Source organism: Stigmatopora argus, chromosome 11 (genome assembly GCF_051989625.1).
Source record: "Stigmatopora argus isolate UIUO_Sarg chromosome 11, RoL_Sarg_1.0, whole genome shotgun sequence".
In the NCBI taxonomy this organism is placed as follows: Eukaryota; Metazoa; Chordata; class Actinopteri; order Syngnathiformes; family Syngnathidae; genus Stigmatopora; species Stigmatopora argus.
In genome coordinates this window covers 6,009,211-6,033,313 of record NC_135397.1, presented here as the reverse complement: position 1 = coordinate 6,033,313, position 24,103 = coordinate 6,009,211, and the positions used below count along the sequence as shown (strand labels likewise).

Below are 24,103 nucleotides of genomic sequence, written 5' to 3'. Positions count from 1 at the left end.
AACAATGTTTTTGTTTTATCAACAAGCATCGCTATGAAAACCAACCGGTCCCCACTGATTGAAACAAACCGATTACAACAGATTGAAAGCGCATAATATTGTTAGTGGATGTTCCCCTCATGCACATTGCAGCTGTTTTGCAGTATATGTTAAGATTAACACCCTTGCATTCGAGGAGTGTGACTTTTGATTTATTCACCCCATTAAGAAGAATTCTTAAATATGAATGACTTCAATGAGGTTTGTGATTCAAACTATGAAGGATCCAGGAAGCATTGGAATGTTTTGAAAAACAAAAACAAACAGCATGTCGGAAAAATAGTGTTATGAATAGCTCCGCTCAGGAGATTGAGTGAAATGACCAAGTATCATATTTCACCCACTTCCTGTGGTTAAGGTAATAGCTTAATCCCTCAGCCCCCTATTTTGTATCAGACCTCTGCACACTGACCCCAACTAGTTCAACAGAATTCGGGAGACCTCAGCTGTTGAGCTGCTGTGTTAAATATGTGAAAGAATGTGTTTAAAGTGGTTTATACGTTTTGGTTGAGGCAAGGCCGGGCTCCTCATTCTAAATCCGCTCTCCTGGCTGGAATCCAGGTTCTGCCACGGGTCCTGGCTCACATCTAAGGGCAATGATGTATGGGTGTGAATGTTTGTGTGTGTTGTGCTCGCTGCCAGAAACCTTCGTTTTTGGCTGAAACGGGGAAAGGATGACTCTGACGTGATGTCTCCTGGAAATAAAGTCACGAGGCCTTGTGATGCGTTCAATGACACTAATATCCAAAATAAACATGTATGGATGTTAAATGAATGGATTTTTACGGCTTTTGCACAACCTCATCACTCAATCGTGAGATGGTAGATTTAATGCTTCATGTCAGAGGGTAATAAAACTTGAGAATAAAATAAAAAGAAATGTGTGTCTCACAAACGTCTGATGAATTTGAAAGGCCTAATCTTGTTTGGATGTGCAAGTGGGAAATAAATCCTTCTTGCCTTTGTTCTACTGCTAGGATTCAGGAAGCGTGAGAGGAAAGTGATATTTCAATCCAAAGTGACACATTCCCTTCTGATAAAAACGCATTACCACAGACAAAGACATTACCACAGACAAAGACATTACCACAGACGCTTGTAGAATTAGATTTGACTGGGACTGGTGCCTATGGGAGCTTGGCTGGCTGCCTTGGAAAGCCACACATAAGTCCATTTAATTGCCAGACAGACCAGGATATTTCTTTCATAATCTGAATTTATACAGTTGCTCGAATAGGGTATTGGATACGGAGACAGAACGGTGGAGACGGCGGAGGCGCAGGAAGAGGCAGATGGATAATGTGGCAATTGTCAAATTGGAGGGCCCCATCACTGCATCGAAACTGGAAGGAGTTTGAACAATCTCTCCTTCAGATTTGACAGACATCTTTAAAATGCCGTAAAAATGTCCTTTAGCATTGGACAGTGCACACTTGTCTTTGGTTATCTTGTGAAATGCAGACATCCAAGGCCAACACTCACTCATTCATTCATTCATTCTGTCCCCATCGTCCTCTGTGAAAGATTTTGTTTTCACGTTCGGGCCTGTGTATGTGCACCAAGGTGGCATCATCTTCGCTGAGTGATGCATACCTCCACTTAGGTCAACAACGCCCCCACTCGCCAACCGTCCTTGTGTTTTCCCTTGACCCCTCCGAGAAGGTCGGCTTGCCTTGTTGCATCTGTCCCACTCTGGAGACACTCAAGGAGAGCGAGTGCTTTTTAAGAGGGAAAAGGGGGGGCTAGGCTGGGCTTCTTCTGCAGTGGCCATCTTTCATGCATGCGCGCTTTTGCCCTTGAAGAGCTGTGAAGGATTACCCTGTGTGGTCCCAACTTTGCCTGGCCACATGTCAATCAATGCTACCATTTTAGCCATTCCTACCAGTTTTTCGCTTTATAATTTGAAGGACCCCTGGCCTAAAACAGTAGTTCTCAAAGTGTGGTACGAGTACCACCAGTGGTACGCAGGATCCCTCTAGTGGTACGCAAAATATTGACTGAATCAAATGTACAAACAACCGTTTTCAATCAACTATAGTGCACAGTAAAAAAAATATTGGTTGAGCGTGAATTGTAAAGTCAATCAATTTCCTTGGCTTTTTCAAGTTTTGATGGAAATTCAATTAAACAAGAAAATAAAAATATTATTATAGAAGAGCAGCTGGAAAACAGTACAAACCATGGTAAATTGATTATTGTACAAAAAAAAGATTTGTACTGAGTGGCAGCTGTTTAACCATAATTTTCAGAGAATTGATTGCATTACTTTATTTTGTTAGTCTTCTGTGTGGGTTAATTTGCAAGACATGAGTTTCTAATTTGTCTTTGGTTAATCTCAGTTGTTTACTCAAACATAATTGATTAATCTGATAATGATGATGAGTTTGCTTTAGAACATATTGAATCCCGAACCAAATATGGTCATCTGAACACAACCGAAGAAGTCCATCTGTCATCTCCATTTAATCAATGTGCAGCATTGATTTTCATCTTGCAGATGAGGAAGATGCGGTTTTGGTGTGGCGGCAATCTGATAATTTTTCTTTTTTATATCGATTTAGTGAATGCATTTGCTCCTTGACCATGGGCTAAGTTTTCATACATAGCTCCGCATTCTAGATGGTAAGCAATAAGTCATTTCTATAATGAAGCAAGCAGGAATGCAATTCTGGTACTAATCGGTCCCTTGAGCATCAGTCTTAAACTGAGCTTGTTATGGAAGCAGGCCCATCTGCAGACAAATCCTAACCAGAGGCATTAATTGATAGCCTGTGACCACAAATGACACTAAAGTTCAACCTTTCCAATAGAAATCCATTTAACTCACCATCAAGCAATTACATCCAATGAAACTCCAGCTTGCCAGCTCAATAGCAAACTCAATTGCACCCTCTCTATCTACCCCCACCCCTACAACCTAACATCCGTAAGATTGAGGGTTCTAGATTAAGTTTTGGACATTTATCATGGCTCACCGTGAAATAACAAACTGTAAAAAAATAAAAACAAAAAATAAAGAATTTTCCAGAACTGTACATCTACACGAAGAATTCTGCTGGCACGCACAATAAGCTTTGCTAGTGGAAACTTGAGGCCTCACTTGCAGAGTGACAAGCTGGACGCTGCTGAGGAACCCCCTGCTTGGAAGCGTTTAGGTTAAAAAGAGACGCCTACTAAATCAACTGTCAGGGCCCGCAAGAAAAGAGGAATTGAGCTTTTCTGTTATTTATGCTAAAATCACGCTACATTTCTATTATTAGATATATAGAACATAAAACAGTTTTACTACATTGTGTCTGTGTGAGTATTAATCTCAGGAGCACAGGACACAAATATGCAAGACTAATAACAAGAAATAAGAGACAACCGCATACGAAGCAAGAAAAACATAAAAGATTGGTGGAATGTTTTAATCACAGTAATTTGGATGAGAAATTACATGTGGCCAATGTATTGTGGGAGAAATATATTGTACACACTCGATGGCAAGGCTATCATTAGCGAGCGTGTGGGAGGACTGCGACAGCGTACAGCCGACCAAAGTTAATATTCTCTTGTTTGTGCAATGCAAAGGCCCTAGAGCCCTTTTTAATAGTGATATAGTGGTAATGTTTGCTTAACGCTGTGTTAAACAAGTGAGCAAGGTAGTCCAAAAAACGACATATTGCCATGGGCTGCGAACAGGAGGACCGAAGCAAGGAAGGGGGAAGAGAGGTGGGGAGAGTTCAACAGCAAGGGAGGGCTGAGGGAAGGATGAAAGCAGGAGGCCCAGACAGGCCAGAACAAGACAGCAAAGAAAAATATCTAATTGGAATCAAGTGTCCTGACACAGTGCGTGGGCTGACTGGATTCCACAAAGCGTGCTGCTTTTCCACTTGCAAAAAACAAGCACATGAATGCAAGACAAAAAGGATTAAAAAAAATCTTTTCATATTTAAGGGTTTTTTTGGGGTGGGTTTGGTTAAGACAAATGACAGAAGGGTGTGGAAGACCAAAACATTTCCTTTCAAAGTGTCTTGTGCTAACTTTAAGATGGTGTCTGAATACGCATGACACAGTATTTAAAACATCCACTCCCATTCCTGTTTAAAAATATGCTTTAGTTCTTTACCAAGTTTACGCACACATGAAGACTGTCAAATGCATTCCATCCAATTCAAAATGTGGTGATCGGAACACAAAACGCTTTACCGAGAGAAAACCAATGTAAATTCCAGGAAGGCAAAAGTAGAAACCATGACAAATTGAGAATTGTAAATGGGTGCAACATTCTCATTTCAACTCTTCAAAATCAATCAAACCATATAATATCAGTGTCTGAAATATGAGGGCTCATATTTTGTGAAAAGAGTTTAACATATTTGCTTTGTATAGTTAGTGAAAAATCCACAGAGAAACCACTGCTACCTATAAAAGGGAGTATAATAGACTAAAATGTGTATAGTTTGAATTAAGAATATAGCAGTTCGGAGAGATCCTGTTACATGGATTGATGAAGAGGAAATACTTCCTGACGACAATCTTTAACCACTTAGTACATTTCCATTTTCCAATGAATGCTAATCGCTAATGAGTCCAAGAAGTATGTTTTCTCTGTGCGTCTCAAAGTGTGCTCCTGTGACAAGATGGTGGAGAGGTTAAAGGGCATGGCCACCATTTAAGGGGTCAGTTCTGAAGGAGTCTTCTCCGTTTCAATAGCGCTCTGTTCATCGAGGCTAATGACGAAAATGGAAAGTGCTCACATGCAAGCGGTCCATGCAGTAGCCTACTTTTTCTGCAATCTCGCCCAAATTTTAGAAGTAAAACTGCAAAATAGTTTAGCCAAACAGATGATTCCTTTGATATTTTTTGGACAAGGTCCAAAATCTACAAGGAACACATTATATTGCAATCTTCTTTTTGTTGTTGTCTATAGTGGTAAACATGTGATGAAAATGAAAAATGTTTCCCTTAACATTATACTCCATTTCATGTCTTGCTGTGTGGGCCCCACCACACCAATCCCCAAAACACATAATGGAATGTATAGGAGTGTAAAGTGTGTGGGGGTGGGGGACATATGCATAATACAGTATTGTGCACCCCAGGACCCCCCAATGGGAATATGGGGCCACCCAGGGAAATGCCGAGCACACCATAACAAAAAAAAGCCAATGAGCTATTCATTCGATTTCTAACATTGAAGACATTTTTTTTTAAAGAACTTGTTTCTGGAACTTCTGTATTCACAGTCAAATGGGTATTAAAAACAAAGGTTGAACAACAGCCCTCAAACTGTATTCTTTGGTTCAGCAACATAACAATTAGTGTTGATTTCTGTTGAAGGGCTTGGCTTCTTTTGTGGTCTACAAAGCACAGACGTTGTTAGTCTGGCGTCACATCTGTAACCAGATTACATTCCAAACAAATATGGCTGAGTTTTTTTTTGTCCTCTGTTGGTTCATTTTAGAATGAGAGATTTGCACTTCATCCCACCACCTGTGTCAAAGGGCTCTGGTTGGTTGGGGACCATTGGGGGTGTGTAATTAAAAACTTTAGGCTTGCTTTGCAGTGGACACGGTATTTGAGAGTCACAGGCCATGAAACATGACTCCTTATTGTTCATTGTTCCACCATAAATAAGGAAACACTTCTAATCGCCATAATGTACAAATAATAAAGATAAAAAATGATGACTATAATTGTGATAAGATATTATGTACAGAGCTATTTGTGGTACTATTGGTTTGGCTAGAAAACAAAGTAGACTGGAAATCTGGTATTTGTAATCTCTTTGAGGCCAGCGACTGTGGGACATTTTTCACCAGCACGACTGTTTTTGTTGCATTGTTCAAAAGTCCTTCTGCACTTGACATTAAAATCTTGCCAAGGGGCAGGGTGCCCCCCCCCCTGTTCTCTTAAAGAATTTGAGTTCTACACTCTTGTCCTGACACACCCCTGCAAGGATAAACATAGGTCCGAGCCAAGGTAATAGCTAGGCAGACCCCGTATCCTTCACAGGTCAGTCATCCTGTTCAGTAAAAGGTCAACGGAAAGCTTTCAGAGGTCGCTCATAGGCTCTGTTATTTCAGAAAAGGGTTTGCCTTGAAGTGACTCTGAGGGATAACACATTTTCTAAACCAAAAAGAATTGGGTTGTTCTGTTACCTGTGATCTTGCTTCATTCTTATTTCAATATATTCAACAATTACAATAAATACTTGTAAAAAGAAAACTCTGGTTCTTTGGTGAAGCAGCTGCATTGGCATTCATAGACTTTGCAATTTTAAGATTTGATTCACCTTGCTTCCTTTGACGGAAATTTTAATCATCTTTTGAGGGGACGTGCCAAAACGGAAGAGTGACTCCCTCCAAAAAGGATGTTACCACAAGCTGCAGTTTTGGGGAACTGAATACACTTTCTTTGTTGAAGTTAAAACCAGTCTTTACCTAACTTGGATTTGGGAGACATTCAATTTGATCTGAATTCATTAATTCCATTGAAAACTCTTTGTTGAAGTTAAAACCAGTTTTTACATAACATGGATTTGGGAGACATTAAATTTGATCTGAATTCATTAATTCCATTGAAAACTATCAAATCCATTTAACTGGCTGACCTCGAAAGATCACGTTACAGTGGATTGACAGCGATAAATGGTCCGATCCATTTTGAGTGGGAGGCCTAGCATTGATTAAACGTTCACTGACACACGTCCTGCCATAATGGATTGGACATCTCTCGCAGTAAATGGCAGCTAGTGAATTAATTATCTCTGACCGTAGGTAAAATATAGAGCCATTTGGTTCTGTAACGTATAACTCAAGAACAAATAAAGGAATTATTTAAATTTGCAAGATATATGTTATAACATAATATATAATGCAAGAGGTGATGAAATTTGGGGGTTAATGAGTTCAAAGGTCACTGAGCTCATAAAAATAATTTTGCGATAACTTCATAACAATGATCCTATTTGACCTAAATATTCAGGGGAGCTGAAATTATGAGAAGAGAAAGAGTGAGGACATTTTTGGGGTCTTTTCCTTTCAGATAGCACTTGCATAAAGTTTTGATGCATTTACCGTCTATCTTTGTTGGACAAATTGTCAAAGAACAAACCTGGATATAAGCACTTTTCTCTCTCATAAATTCTGTACAGCCTAGAGACAGTCTTAATCCCACTCTTCCTTCCTTTGAAATGTCTAATTTGAGTGTCAAAATGTATAGGTATACTTTCAACAATGGTGATTATCTTCATTAAATCTATAATGGAAATGGAATCACTGAAGCTAAGATGATTATACAGCAGTAACTGCCAAATTATAGAATGTTGTCAAAGGAAAGGCACGTAAGGACCCTCATATTTGTGCCATTCAAGCAGGTCAGAGAGGCTGAGCTTTACCACAGGTGTTATTCTGATATGTGCCTCTGGCTGTAGGAATCTATTTTCAACAGCATACATGTCATGACATATTTTTAGTACATGGCTGGTTGGATGCCGATGCAGGAGGGCAGTTCCAGGTGTGTAGATGTGTGCATAGGTGGATTGTAATATATGATCTCATGGAAGGGATGAAATCAGAGAGGAAAAAAGAGAACTTGACATGGCTCACTGCAGATGGTAATTGTTTAGAAAGTCAGGGTCATGATCTCGTGCTGCTCTTGCCTTTCTATTTCACACGTCCTGTAGGCTATGAATTAATCAAATGAAAGCTGAGTCTTAATATACTAAGTCTTCTCCTATTGGATTACTACTGTCAGCTGAGTTCGATTACTTAAGAAAGGGGCAGAGACACCTCTGATTACAGGTTTTGCCAAAAGTGCTTTGGAAACCAGACCTAGCAAATTTTAGGGGAAGTAATCTCTCATACACTAAACGACATTTGCATGCAGCCCACCTTGAATCTGACGGAGGTAGTGTAAGCTTCCTTCTCCGCTCTCGCGCACTCTCGACCGATTGTTCTGCCGTCCACCCAGAGGGATATCCTGTCGGCGTGCACTTGCTTTCTTCTTCCTTGGCCTCTTTAGTCATCCCTAGTGATGGGTGTGGAGAGGATATTGGTCTCTGTTAGAAAATGCGCTAAAAAGTCACTTTGTTTATGTAAAATCACCACAAAAGTCTTTGATGGGATGAAGTATCCCTGCCTGTTAACCAAAACTTCACACCTCTTGTGTGAAACAGCCACGATTAATCAAATACTCGATTTTCAAATTAGTCGATGAGTTGGAGCCTCTTACTTATTGGCCGAGATTGATTTAAAAAAAACATGCAATGTATTTTCATTGGGAAGCACCAACACCAGCATTCATTATTCGGCTATGGTAATACCCACTTGCGGCAGCCCCAGCATCTGACCTGAATGTACAGCAATGTGGCAATGAAACATTAAACGACAGTCTTTCAGCGAGAGCTGAACCCGGGTAAACGAGCCACAAAGGCCACATTACTTTCCCTGCCTGTCAGGAAGGAGTTAACATCGGGGCGAGTGTATGGGGGCAAACATTAGGCTCAGTGGTAACTGAGTGTCTAATTAATGCTGCAATGTGTCCAGTCCCCAGGACCCCCTCAACCTTGAGACCCTTTCTCAGAGACTGGGAGAGAGAGAGAGGTCAGCACGGCGGAGAGGGGGCATCCGGAAGCCCCCCCACCACCACCCCCTTATGCCACTACATCTGTCCAGCGAGGGGGATAGAGTCTCCGACGGTGCCTTAGGCGAATGACCCTTGTCAGCCATGAAGTTATGGGAGACAACAGATTAGTCTCCAGTGACGGATGTGTGGAAGGGAAACTGTTTCATGGTCTCATGATTTACACGCACTCTTTTGGAAAGCGATTGACGTTTTCTTGGGATTTTAATGGCGAGACCACAACATAAGTGACTCAATTGAATCACTCTGGTGACTGTTTTTTTGTTAGTTTTATGAATTACTGTCAAAGACTCTCACATTCCAGTCCAAACGTGTGAGTTCATGCCAGTCTTTAACGATTTCTGATTCAGCACATCCATCTAAGGGATAAGCATTATTTCCAAACCCTTCCATGATGACGAATGAATCCACATCAATAATTTGGCATAGTTATGCGATTTTTATCTGCCCATGAGAGCGGGATTAAAATAATGGATGTTATAAACACCGCAACATTAATCACGTTTTTTTGTTTTTCTTTTACTTGTGCGTCGTCCAGAAAACACACCATTGGACACGTTGCCATTACAACAACAGGAAGTTCAAACACAGCTAAATATTCTTTCAGTCTTTGGTCCTGGGAATTTTTGTTGATTCATTTCCAAGCATACCCTTGTGGACCTTGTTTGTGCACTTGGGCATAGTCATTCTGGAACAGAAATGGGCCGTCCTCAAACAAACATTTGAAAGAATAGAATTGTCTGAAATAACCAAGAGAATGATAACTTGGGAAATTACTTTGAATCTAGACGTTCAAACCCAATTCTGTTGAATTATTCATTAAGTGTATAGAAAGGCAACATTGTTGCTCTGAAGTTCTTACAATCTGGTTTAAGTTTTTCCACCCTTTGTTACTCTTGCCAGTATCTTTTCTTATAACTCTGAAATGGAGCAAAAGGGAAGCTAAAACTTTAGTCGACTTGCCTGTGAATATTTTCATTTATGCAGTTCATTATATTTAGGGCAGTGATTCTCAAAATGGTGCAATGGGAAACACTGACTGATAACTATCTTAACTAGCTTCTCTGTCTGATGACCTTACAAAAGAATGAAACTTCCCAAGAGTATAAATGTGACAAGCACAAAGGGCCACATACACAGAATAACTGTCCCAAGATATGCCAGTTGCTGAGGATTCTTGTTGGGCCACATTCAATTATCAATATATGATGAAATGTAGAAGGAACATAAATCAGTCATTGCGTATTAAGACAGCTCTGTGATATTTAATGTTTATTTAAGAAAATAAACATGTAGTCCAGGCAGCAATGATCTTATCTCCTATTTTTCTTGGCATCAAACTGAAATTCCTAAACTTCCATGCTTGTCCTTTTAATTTCCAAAATCTGCTCTGTGGTCCAAGATAGTTTTATCTGAGTTAACTTTGGCCTAGCGGAGGCTGTTTTATTGTTTTATAAATAAATATCCAAAGACATTCGCACAGTTATAATTTATCTGAGAAATGTTGCCGTCTGCCATGCCATTCCATGTTTGTTTCAGTTGCTGCTATTTCAGTGCATATTTGTCTCCTCAGTGAGATCTGTCAGCCCGTAAACAATAGCGTGATTGGTTGCTTTGTGAGTGTGGGGAGTAAACAAATAATACACTTCAGTGAAAGTATTGCACCAGAAAGAAAGCTCGCATGGATAACCACGGTGTCATGTAGCTTTCTCCACCAGGAATCTTGCTGACCAAAAGCCACCTAACTCCCTCGTCAACGGTGGTGAGGGCCACCAGCCCACATGTGAGCATTCCCGGGGCACCACGGCCTCACCGCGAGCTCGTATTTATCGTGTGTGTGGTTAAAATGCCGCAGAGGAGCCTGTGCGGCCAACACATAGCTCCAGTCACACATACACAATAGCAAAGACTCACGCAGAATTGCCGCTCGTCTTCACTGTAGCCAGAAGCGAAATAGTTGTCGATGTCAGCAGAAAGTTGGACACTTGTAAAAGAAGTCTGGCGCTCACAAAGTCATACATGTAAGCAGCCAACCATCACTTTGCTTTCAGGGTGACCTAGCAAGCTGTAATTACTGGGCTTCTACGTCTTTTGTATTCTAATTAACCCATCGTTAATGGAGTTTAATCACCAGGCACCCAAAAAAAGAGGAGATATAACGACTGTCAGATTAGTTTTGTATGACACACACAGGCCATTAGTAGCTGGTGAGAGGTGCAGGGAGTCCTTCCTCTGGGCCTTTGATTGTGGACTGTCTTAGTAGTTTTAGTGCTGTTCGCCTATTATCATCCTCCAAGTTAACATAGGAAAAGGCTTTTATGTTTTCCCTGAACTTTGGACTCAGCTGGATGTGTTTAGAACTTTTGTAATGTAACAAAGGTTCAAAAGATTTCACTACCTTCCATTTAGCTCTCCTGCTGACACTGTTGGGCCATTTTAATATGCTTGCACACTAAGTCTGGATCTCATCAAGGCCATATGAAGGAAGAGAGAAAGGTGGGTGGGTTGCCATGGGGATTGCTTTACATGGAGACTCGCTGGGATAAAGTGAGGATCCATTACCTCCAGTGGTGCTGAAGCCTGACAGATGCAACTTGGCTTGTGGGCCGACGCAAAGTGACAGTATACTTTAGAAATTTGGGAGTTCACTGTGGTCCAAACTTGTTATTTGAGAGCACTCTCGGTGCTTAAATAGGCAATTAATTGCCTCAATTTTCTAAACCATTGCGTCACTTATGACTGTGGTGGGTATAAAACTACTAAAGGAGGTATCGAGATTTGGGATAATAGCTTCTCCATTAAAGTCCGTAAACATGTCTCACCTGCACAACCCAAACAAACGCATTGATGCATTGTCACAAATAAAGTTCTCTTAATCTGAAACTTTGAAAGAACAGCAGAGGTGACCACGAGGAGATCGGTGGAAACTCAATCCAATGTAAAACACGATTGCAAGACTCATACCTAACCATTTAAGGTGAGTTTACAAAAGATAAACCTTGTAAAAAAAAGTGTAGCGGTTGGGTAAACCCTAGGAGGGAGCAAAGTAGCAAAGTAAGGTTTCATGTCTTTATTTATGGGAGGAAGTTTTACTTTATTTAACTTTACAGGCAAAGGGTTAAGTTGAGGGACAGCGCACGAGTAGAAGTTTCCAGTAATATGGAATAAATTGGTGATGAAGGCGTGGGTGAGGGCAGTTTACGCCATCTTCAGGTGGGACTTCAATAGAGTATTTCCTGCCCTTGGCAGCCCAAGCGCGTTGAAAAGTGTGGTCGGGAGCTTTGTATAAATCGGCTGTCTGGGTTGGCATACTGTACACGGTAAGGGTGAGGGGGGCGCGGAACAGTGAGGGGGTGGGAAAAAGCAGAGGCTGACATCATCAGGAGCGATACAAATAGAGTTCTGCTTGACGGCTATTGCCTGTCAGCCTCTTGAGGTAATGCAAAATGCATGGCAGTACGTATGAGAGGACAGTGCCAGTGGCCATGTGACTGATCAGTGGTTCAACAAGAGTTGTGAGACAGAACAGGATAAAGATTAAAGACAGTGTTTAGCTATTGGACGCTGAGAGCAAAAGTGAACAGGACCAGCGCTGTGTGTTTACCCAGGTGTGTGTTGCAGCTTGCCAGCTGCTCTGGTACAATATTAAAAGCAGACCGAAAGCTTAGCTGTATGTGCAAATGGGAGCGGGCCTTTAGAAGTGGTTGGGTTTATTTATTTTTTTCCTATTTTGAAGGAAAAACAAGGCAAAACTCCCCTTCGCTCCTTCTTTGCTTTTGTGAGACAATCTGGAATAAGACTAATTACAGCATGTTTTGAGTGTTCTCAAGTGTATTCGAGTGGAATAGTAGAAAAAGCTGAGCGACATTTGCTTGTTAAACAGACCTAAATATCTGGCTATAATACAATGCTTCAGTAACATATATGACTTGCTGCTGTAAGAACCCATTTGGCCCGAAAACCATATCCTGTCATCATCAAAAAATGGCTTCTATTTATAGAAGACCACTAAAAGAAACGTGTTGACAAAAAAGTATGGCTGAATAATAGAAAAAGACTATTTGCCAAATACATTTCCATAAAGGATTTGTTACATTGTAGACAAAAGCTATCTAATCAATTCAGTGAGGTATTTCCAACAAGGCCACTGCTTCTAATTACAGTAGACCTTGCAGTCATCATCTATTTTCTCTTTATTTGTCTGCCATTGGCCTCATATGGTTGCAATTTGCATTAATTCATAAGTGCACCGCATTTGCGTGTTGCGGCCTCAGTAGTCCAATCTTTTGCCCCATCACAACAGAAAGGTATTTTCCGGATGTGTATGAGAGTACTCCCTTCCCTGCCCTCTGGATATTAGGGATTAGCCATATTTTTCACATACTCTCAGGATGCAGACACATATGTAAGTATTCCACTGTCTTGCAGTAATTATAAATATCTCACAAGCCGATGTACTTAGTGTCAAATCTAGGGCTCTTTGATTGTAGACAAAATTGATGTCAGCCTTGAGTTATTCTATAGTATGAGCATTAACAAAACTCTCATGAAAATAGGGTAACTTACTTTGCAAATGGAATTTTCCCCCAACGGTGCAAATACCAGACTGCACAACTTAAAGTTACCACCTTGACACCTATGTTATGCTTAGCCAAATTATACTCAGATGTAACTGCATTACTAATACTGCTTCTTAGTTGACCCCCCAAAAATATTGTAGGCAAAGCTAAGAATTAATTACAGCGAAAGCTATAAATCATACAGATGAACAGAACAACTGTGAACTAGCAGGTGAATAAGACCCATCTTTGAAAACTCATGTTTTCTGTTAGAAACATGTAACAATCTATTCATGTAATTTTGAAAACAGAGCACATGTTTGAGGTTGCCGGGGTTTTGACAGCTGCACGGTTGCAGGAAGCCATCTGCACTCAAACTGATCAACAAGAGTTAAAAAGAAACATTACAAGATATTTGCAAAGATAGTGTATTTTACCGCAAGTGTCATAATTGTTTTTGTGACGTACACGGGATATGGATGTTGATTCAGCTCTCTTGAACTGTACATGTTTCCATTTTAATCCTATGGCAAGGCATTTTGTAACATTTTTCTCTACATGTACTACTATAATCTCTGTATACTAACAGTAAAAGCTCCCACATAGCCAATGATTACTGGGACTGCAGTACATCCAATTATTTCTGCTTTACCAAGGGCCAATGAAAAGGAGTAATTAATATTTCTGGAGTCAATTTGGCGCGATGCTGCAATTGTGACAAATTCGCTTTTGTAGACAGTGTGGGTTTCAACAAAGCTGATCAGAAATGACATTTGAGAGTATTCCTAACATGGCAGGGGCTGTGGCTAGATAATGACTGCCATATTACATCAACATGGTGCTATGCCAACTGCTTTAAAAGATGACACATGACATGATGCAAAGCTTTAATGCGCTGCCCATCAGATGTTGTCTCATAGTTCACTCAATGTGTTTGTTGTGCGTTTAAATAGATGATGACTGGAAAAAGGAAATTCTGGATGTTTTACAGAGGAATAGTTTTGATTATTGAATTACCAGCTCTGTGTTATTTGTAAAACGTTCACTCATTAGCATAAAGGGAAAAAAAGTGGAAGCATGCTAACTGAAACATGTACAAATGTGAAGTTGGATTCCAGCTCATTGTAAATATACAGTTCAGATGTGATTGCATTTTAAGTTTTCAAATGGAGAAATCCACCGGCTTTAAAATTGTGATTCACTCTAAGAGTGAACTCATAGTTATTTAAAAGAGGAAATGTGCTAAAGCTGTAAACCTTAGCAGTGAGAATATATTTGATTTAAAAGGTTGATTATGTATGAGCACCCGATCTGAAACGGCTACTGCATGTCTGTAAATTAGGCGCTCAAGAAGCAGCAGAAGTGATCCTCCCTTGCAACCCTAAAACACATTCCTCGAGCTAAAATATATCCTGCACATCATTCAGTTGCTTTGATGGTATCTACTGACATATAGTATAGGATAAAGCTATTATTTTAATACTAGCGTGGTACATTCGGGACAGGCTTAGGTTTTAGAGGCCCAGGTACGGTCTCGACATGGCTACCAAAATGTCAGTTTTGGTGTTGATTTGGTTCTTGGTTGTGACAACCAACAGTCTGGATCTTGAGTTGGTTCAAGTCATTTCTGGTAGGTGTAAGTCTTAGTGCGGAGGTCTTGGTTATAGTCTTTAGTAAAACAATAAACTATTTAGCCACTAGTATAAAGCTGATCACCTTTGATTGCTCAGCAACTCTGACACTCAAGACTATGGTGGCAGGCCCTGATTCTTCCAATCCATGTTGTCCTTGTGTTATTCCCTTTATTCCTGGACATAGGACTGGATTGTCAGGTGTGGGTGGGCTTGGCTGCTCTTCAACCATTCTGCTTTGAACCCTAGAGTGGTACACTTTGCCAATTTAGACGTAGCAGTGATCCAACACAAGCTGCTGGTCTCCATTTCCACAAATCAAAGCATCTTGTAGAAAATCGTGATCATCACTTCCCTTCTTTATCCAAGAAAAGCATCTTGGAGATTATTCCATTTGACTTTAGGGAAATGGAGTTTGGCATTACCTACCCAGATGGAACACATTGGGTACGAAATGACAGCAACCTGTTCTGAGTACCAGATCTAGGTTAGAACTCAAAGTTGGATGTCAAAAACCAACACTTGTGGTTAATTAACATACAGTGATTTGGTCCCAAGAGAGCCTACCAGTGATCTCACTTCCCCTCATCTTCACACATGTAAGGGCGCTACCAAGTTATGACTCAGCCAAGCCAAGAGGGCAGGGGGGTCAAGACTAAGAAAGAGAAACAGGAAGTTGTTTTACCCACATCTCTCGTCCCATCATGATTACAGGCAAACTGATTAAAACAAAACATAGCCTGGCAGCACACATGTACGGTAGAAACAGGATGTTTGAGCAGGATCCTGAATGTGATCGTTTTAGACTCTAATGGAGGTCTGATGGATCACAGGTGCCTCCTAAGTCCCGGCCGGGGAAAACGCACAAAATGACTCAGTGCCCATATTGTTGGTAGAACCATTCAAATGACTGTTATGTCTTTAGGTATTTCCTCTTGCTTAGGAGCATCAGTGCATCCTCTTCCAGGCCAGTATCAAAGACTGGATAGCAAGTTGTTGAGGGCTTAAGTCTCCATGGCAACCAAACAAGAACAACTTTTTAAAGTTTTCTTGGAGATGTCGGATGCAGGTACGAGGGCAGGATCAAAGCGACAACACTGTGAACTTCTTGTTTTCAGAGCTCCATGAGACAGTCAGCTAATGGTGTTGTATTCCTTTGGACTACAGTTAACTTGATGGTAAGACGGTTATTGAAACAACCTCCACGAACACGTTGATAACTTAATTTTCAAGTGTACACCACAGAGAGGACAACGATGTGGGGTGTTAATCAAATATCTTGAATTGTTGACTTGCATGTTCTTTCAAATATACAGTGCATCATGGAACACATGGCTTTGATTATGGGTTATGTGGTACTCATGCACGGGTGCATTCCACTGCCTATCACATTCATGTGCTTCAGGCTGGGGAATTTAGCTTTTTGGAAAGTAAAAGGAATGCACCCACTGAATGCAGAAATAACACATACTTTCTTTTTCCTTTTTGCATTTTAGTCTTCAAATGGCTTCGCCACATCAATTAAAGTATGATGTTTTTAGCATGTCATTGGAATGAACTGTCGCCTGGAGTATTTGGTCAGAATATGGCCGTGATCCAAAGTACAGTAGCATTTGCTCTTCGCTCATCAAATCTACTAAACAGCAAAAATACTAAGATTCAATAAAGAAATTGGCTTTTTCTTCAGAACTTAATAATATAATATATAGTAAAAGAACACTTAGCGATGTGCAGAAAATGTGTTTTTCACAGAACTAGGAATGTACCAATACATTTTTTTCTTTTTAATTCTGATCTGAAGTTTTCAAACTTTGCCAATACTGATCTGCCACCTATATTTATTTTTAGACCAATAAATATCATGTACACACGATAAGTTATACATCTTTTGTATTTTGGTTTACAAAATGAATTGTATTGGACCAAACCTTTCCTGTCAACCAAGCAATAAAAATACACAAAATAATAAAAACATAATTCAATTCAATTCAATATTTGTTGAACTGTCGCAATCAAGCCCTGAGGAGCCCACCTTTCTAACCCCTAGAACCACGAGTGAGTGCAGCAGAGACATACAAATCCTCAGCATGAAGATCTTAAAAAATACAATATTATCCAATGTTTAATCAGTGGCATGTACAGACTCAAATACAAGCACACGCCTTGTTCTGAGCCATTTACTACTTTCACCTGCATGCTATACTTCAGTCACTGCGCACATAAATCTGGGTACACCCTCCCTGGAACGCCTGCGTGGTACTGATAATGAATCTGGAGAGATTCCAGAGTCTCTTCCCTTCCCACAATGCGAGACATTGTACTCCGCAAGGCAGCAGTATAGGGCATGAGGATCACAGACTTAAACACTGCAAACAGCAACGCCATCACTCTCTATGGATCACACACAACCAGTCATTATAGAAGTTTAGGATCAGAGCTTTGGCTTTCTACTCTTGTCAGTGTGTTTTATGACCAAAATCCTCAAGATGCTCTCAGATGAATGCACGTCACCACCGCATCGACCCATATCATGTCAGCATACCACATCGGATGGTCATTTCGTAGATGAGTGGCTTTTCCGCCTGGTTTATCCCCAATGCTGCTTCCTGTACGGTTTGTGTGGCTGCTGAGTGGATGTTTTACATGCGGCCTTGTTGAGAGTTGACACAAGACGACACATGAACCAGGTCACTTTAACTTGTATTTCAGCGTTAAAGCAAAACTGGTGGCAAAAGGAGAAATGATCACAATACAAAGCTGCAGTTTAGAATGCAGAGATTCAGATGAAAGAAAACGAGGAGGCTCTTAAGGATCATTAGTGGACTGGAATTCTTGTTTTGACTTGCACAAAGTGATACAGAAGCCACGAGGGCAACAAAAGGTGCAGAGATTAAGCACCACCTCACTGTGTGGGTTCACCTGAGTACACAGTCATCAATCCTGCACTAAGTACCAGAGCTTTGGCCTGTAGCGAAAATAAAGAGTGAATATGAAATAATTCATTCATCTTCCTCTGTTCAATACGCAGAACAAACATGATTTTCTAAATTACACAAAAGATGAGTCCTGGGCCATAAGACACTTTCCTACGCATGTCACAACAAGCCAATCTCTATACTTTTCCTCTTTGCCAACAAGCTAAAAAGTCTGGTGAAATTTTCTGATGTTTTACACATGGTACTATCAAGCCAGTTTTTTGGTCTAACTTTTCCACCATTCAACATTACCCTTTCAAAATAAAAGGGATAGGTTAATGTACAATGGGATGTCAGAGAGGTCAATGTTAAAGTCATAATATTCACGTGTTCATATCCATGTGATGTTGCAAATCAAGCATGCATTTTGTGTTTTGCCTTGTGGCTTTTTACTTTTTTATTTTAATTTTTTTGCAGATTTGATATGTAAGAACAGGTTTCTGATAGCTTAAGGCAAGTTAAACCCAATACACTTCTTTTTTTTTTTTACTTGACAACAAACTAAAATTGAAAAAAAAACCATTATGGCATCAAATATTGTCCACTAAAAGTATAACAAGAGGAGCTAAACAAACAACTCACAGGGTCGTGAATTTACATTACATAATCATATCTGTTTTATTCTACCAAGAACTATACATCTTTTATTGCACAAGACATGCTGAGTCAGCAGAATTTCACTGCCTACCTTCTTCTACTTTTACCTTTTTTTCACTTTTACTTAGTTTTGCTGGTTCTGCAATTGTGAAATCAGGATGTTAGCACAACAGAACATCTCTGTATTATTATTATTTTTAAAATTTTCATCTAACATAAAATCAAATTGAGCTGCACGATTATTTAGGTTGGAACAATAACAAATAAAAGTTTCTATGGAATTTTGGAGGATTTTTGGAAAACCTTGTTCAAGACTTACTCACATCTAGTTGGATGGACTCCATTGCTCAGCGAGAAAGATTTCAGGCAGCTTTTGACCTGATTGGCTCACAGCCCGATAGTGTGCCTGAGTCCAGAACCAATAAGTAAAGGGGTTGGTCTTGACTACTGGCACTAATTTTCAGTCTAGTGGTCATTACTGAGAGACAGTAGCCAGCTGTGGTGAAATGCCTCTTCTGTGGATGTGGGGAGAGGTAACATAATAAGGTAATATAGCTATCTCCAACGCCAGAGAGTCTCCTGACTTTCCCCTTTTTTTCTTCCGTCAAATAAATCCTCAGTGACTCTTTTGAAAAACCCCTAGACTTTTTTTCTGCCACGGATTCTTTCTTCCCACTCCTCATTAAACTCACAAGGAAGAAAACATGTTCTAGCGACCCCCCTCATTCTTGGCTTGGTTGTAGAAAGCGAACCGTAACAGTTCAGACTGGGGGAGACACCCACATGCAACAAACATGAGAACGTGACAGTGTTCTTGGGCATTGTCTAATATGAGGGAAAATATCTGCAGAGGAACAGGACCCCTGATAGAACCAAACGATTGAGACGAATGGCCCAAAGAGACATGGCGCTTGTCTGGCCGGCTTCCCGGCCTCCCGCGTTGGCGCTTGAAAAGGAGCAGGTCGTTTACACCTCAGTGAAAAAAAAACACCACCGCCACAGCAACACCTGGTTGTTGTTTGGGCTAATGGACTTGGGGCTTCCTCAATGGTAATCAACTTGGGCGAGCTCTTGCTTCGGATCCTGACTTCCCCGCCATTCCCCATCGACCGCTATTCTCTCCGTGGCTTCCTCCCTGCTCTTATCGCTCCCCACCCTTGTCTTTCTTCCTCTCCCCTGTTTATTTTGTTTTGCTTAGAGCTGTGTTATGACAAAGACTTCACTCCCCGGATGTATGCAGTCAGTGCTTGTGTCATGCCCTTATGAGGGCCCTCACAGCTCCATGCCAGCCGCACCCAGGCTGGCCTTCCCAGGCAGAGGCCTGGAAGGAGGGGTTTCAAAAGGGTGGTTGACTCCATCCCAAACCCTGCCCTGTCCCGCTTGTCGTCGATGGAAACGTCACACGCGTAAAGTCTTACGGCCTATTTCACTCAGTTGTTAAACTTGCAGTCAAGTAGAACGTGCTGAGGTGCCATTTCCCACAACGTTGTCTTTCCTTTCTTTCTCAGGGGGGCAGATTCATTCTTTAAATGCATACTAATCCATCTGTCAAAAAAGTTATAAAATGCTGAGCTAATATTCAATGGGAATGTCCGAAGTTTGTGGGTCACACAGGCTATTTCGGCTAAATACGTCACAAGCCAGCAGAGAAAACAGACTAAGCAAAGAGCAACGCATATTTTAAATGGAAGCTGGTGATTTTAAGGCATTCATCTTAAAACTCAATTGAAGTAGTTGGATGAATTTCCAGACGCAAACATCAGAAGTAAGCACATCCACAATTTTCCCTGTTGATAAGCAGTACAAAGTGATGTCTTCAAAGATGGCCTGAATAAACCGGCCGGAACAATGACAATGAGGTTTTTGTTCACCCAATTCCGGTCACTCATTTATCCTGAATGTTGGGGAAAAACGAGATGCAAAATTTGGGGCCAAAAACAAACTCTAGAAATATATATCCACTTTTTAACAATCCCAGTGAGATGAAAAAGGCTATAAGAAAAATGTTACATTTGCCTATTTTTTCCATTAGTTAAATTTCACCACACAGTCTGACATGTTTCAAGAGGTGCAACCTAATATTGCTTGAACTTTGAGACCTACCACAAAGATCTCGGGTAAAATAGGAGGGAAGGAAGTACACAGGCAGGAGGACGGGCGTGGATGGAAAAGTGCGCAGTAACTTGGCTGCATCACACCCTTAAGTAACAACACATGGCTATGGAGGATTTCCACATTCGGGGCTGCTGAAGGTCCGGCCTGCTCGCGCCAGGGTCCGAATGGGAAACTGATAAGCCTCTGCCGTACCTAATTCTTTTCCATGTTCTCATCCTGGGTAGACATCACAATGGGCATGATTCATGGGGGTAATTCCGCCAGCTACTGACTTGGCTCCTGCTTGCATTTGCAAAGAATGTGACCTCACAATACGTTTCTTTCAGCCCTGTCTGACTTGGAGTTGCCTCTCCTTGAAGCCCTCTTCTGTTTGAGACTGTAGAGTGAGGACAGGAGAATTTGGCTGTAATGTACGCAAAAGGGTGGGAAAAGTTTTCTACCAACAATAAATACGTAAAGTATAGGAAGCTGATTTTACTTGGCCCGTTAACCGCCGTGGGCACCTTCGAGAGCAGCTTTGATTGCGGTGGGAGAAGTTTTAGGTGTGATGCCTCTTTGAGCCACGGAGATACGTCTAGACCGGATAGATGATGATGATTTAAACGAGTTCATAACTATGTTTTGTAATGTGAGTCTCAAACAAACTGCAATCATGGAAGGTCATTATTGAGCTGCATGAGGCCATTTGAAGCCCAGTTAATCCTCGGTTACATTCCATCTGTCATAGACACAAAGACTCTTGTCTTTATCTGCAGCCAGTGCTGAAATATAAATTGGCCTGGTGGGCTAATTTGGCCCAAAGTAGGTTTAAAACTGACGCTACATAAAATAGAAGTCATAAACGTCAATCCCAACTGTGGTTTAACCCTTTTTAGGACACTCATTAAATGTCCAATCAATTTGATTGGGAGAGGATGGCAGCCAATAATTGCTGTCAAAATGGATTAAATGTCAGTGGCACTGAAAAAGGAACGTTCACAGCCAGTATTCCCAATTTAAATAGGGCGTTTACACATTAGCATGCAGAAATCATTTTGTCATGTCACCCTTCTTAACATTCTGCCATTGCAGTTGAAATGATGTCATCAATGGCACAGCGCTCGCCTCTTAAAGCTTTTCTTGCAACCGCCTCAGTGTAGGAGAGGTCGACAGAAAAGTCGAGAGTATATGTTCGCCATCCGCAAAAGCAAAGTTTTGTTTGTTTGAGAAAAAAAAAACAGGAGGTGAGTCCTATGCTAATTAAACATCCTTCCTTTCATTAGCCACTGGCACCAAGTGAAAATGGTATTTAGCATTTAAATAGCAGTGTACTCCCAGCAAAACCTCCCTTCGACTTATTTCAATTTGAACTAGTGTGCCATGGAAAGTACAATACAAGAGTCATGCATTACCCAGCATTTTGTCAACTCATATCACGGCATTATCACAGCCATTTTTATTGCTATATCAACATTCCCAGTCTAGCTGACAGGTCAATTGAACTGTGAAGTCACAGGACGGAAGAGGCCTTGTTTCACTCATGAAAAAAGTACAATGATCCTGAGGACAGGATATAGCTGACAACACAGCCAAATCCATTCAGTGTTTCTATTTTTGTGCAATGTCTAGACATGAAAACATTTTACTAGAAAAGAAAAAAAAAGTGACAAGTTGCTCAAGATGAGACAAAATACAAGACAATATTGCTATAAGACAAGTAGCCTGTAGGTGATTTATACTGTCAAGCAGCTTGCAGAATGCATGAGATAAATATCCTTGACACAGAATAGGTACTACAAAGTTATAGTTGTGGGCGTTATGTGTACAATATACGCTACTCCAAGAACTGTAGGAGTTATTTGCTGGTGTATTTTGGAAAAATTGAGACATTTTTCTGGTTCAGATGTCCAATCTGTATGAAAATCTGTGAATATGTGACATTATCAGGTGCCTATTATGTCTGTTGTTGTTTATTTTACGATTACATTAAGATATAGTGTTTATTCTTTGCTTGTGATTCAAACCTTAGTGTTTAATGTGGGAAAAAAATAGCTTTAGCCCACCCAACACATTTGGAAGGAACCAGAGTGAGGTGGCGAGCCAGGGCCTCTTTCTGTTCCAACATTAGTGACCTCTCACTTTGCACATGTTTTTCTGGATGACTGGGGAAAAAATTCCCACAAATCCTGGATTCTGTTACAACTGCTAAGGGAAAACCATTATAAATGGTTTAATAAATAATAATAATAACGTGCAACGTGGACACTGAAAAAAAAAAGACTTGATCATAAAACTTATTAAATCACCAGCAGCAATATCAATTTCATTCATTATGTTGTGGTCAAGACCTAAATCACTGGCTAGGCTCAGCCAAGGAAAAATAAAATTTTAAAAAATGAAATAACTTAACCACTCTATGGTGGACCGTCAGGTTAAACAGTCACAGAACACATAAAGCATCTAGATTATGTATTAAAAAATAAATAAATAATTGTCTATCCCTTTTAACTAGGCAGACTGGCTGTGAATTCCCATGTTTCAGCACCATTGAGGGAAGTAGACATTCTACCATTTTGACCAAGATTGTTACCAGCCTCTCCCAGTTAAATTGGATTGGACGACGAGCAGCGTCAATGGTAGCCAGTGAGTTAAATGAGCACCCTATAAAAGGGCGAAGCCTAAATTTGATTCCAAAACTAGAGATTTTTCATGGTAACAGACACATTAAAATAGAAAATAGGGACCATACTTATAGATTCTCCTCAGACTGTTCGTGACGAAGAAAGAAAACTCTTGACTGATTTACATCACTGTCACAAGTAAGTGGCACTTCCGCTGTTCTTTCAAAACCATGTTTTACTGGTAAAATGCTTTCCTTTTGAATTCTCTAAAATAAGCAGGCCCTCCCATTGTCTTCCGGAATGAGGGATTGAAGAAAAATAGCAAAAAATCACTGTGTTGTTTAACTGATTTCTTTGCTTCAATAGAGAGAATAGGTTTGGTTCTAATCTTGAGGAAACATATTGTTGCGAACGCCATGGGCCGGCCCGACGTTAATCACTGAGAGGCCTGTCTTGATTAAAAAAGAAAATAGAAAATTGAACTCTGATACTGTAAGTGGGAACAAGAGCACAAAGAGTCAGATTGAAGAGGGGCCTCCTATTAACATTACGCTTCTGATCATAGATACGATAGCGGGCCTATTTCAACTGCAAATTTCACACATGATTGAGGCTCTATTGGTTGTAATGAAATGTCTTTTCTGAAGAGTGGGCTTGTCAAAGCACCAGCACAATAGCTGCTGTTATAGCCTACAAAGTATTTTTCATTGTACAAGGTTTCTACTATGTGTTATTATTGTTTCGGTCTGTGTGAAATGGTGGTTTTGGGTTTATTTCTCTCAGTTATATATGTGACTATTCAATCCACCAGGAGCTATCGGCACAGTGTTAATTGACCACTGCAATCCCTCAGCCGAATTATGGAACGTTTGGAGGGTCACTGGAGAATGTTACTGCTGGGAGGAACGCGTCCCACGAGCAGAGTTGCGTTTAAAACTGCGGTAAATGCAATAAAC

The 24,103-nt window shown here is 40.6% G+C and overlaps 1 protein-coding gene across 9 annotated transcripts in view; it reads right to left on the bottom strand.

Annotated features, from left to right (window-relative positions):
• LOC144084422 (protein jagged-1b-like) overlaps positions 1–24,103 on the bottom strand; it is a 165,200-nt gene that overhangs the window by 54,092 nt on the left and 87,005 nt on the right. For all 9 annotated transcript variants that reach the window (XM_077612824.1, XM_077612835.1, XM_077612833.1 and 6 more), the window contains one exon: positions 7,920–8,055. The gene's annotated coding sequence lies outside the window, so the exon portion shown is untranslated. The remainder of the gene's footprint in view (positions 1–7,919; positions 8,056–24,103) is intronic.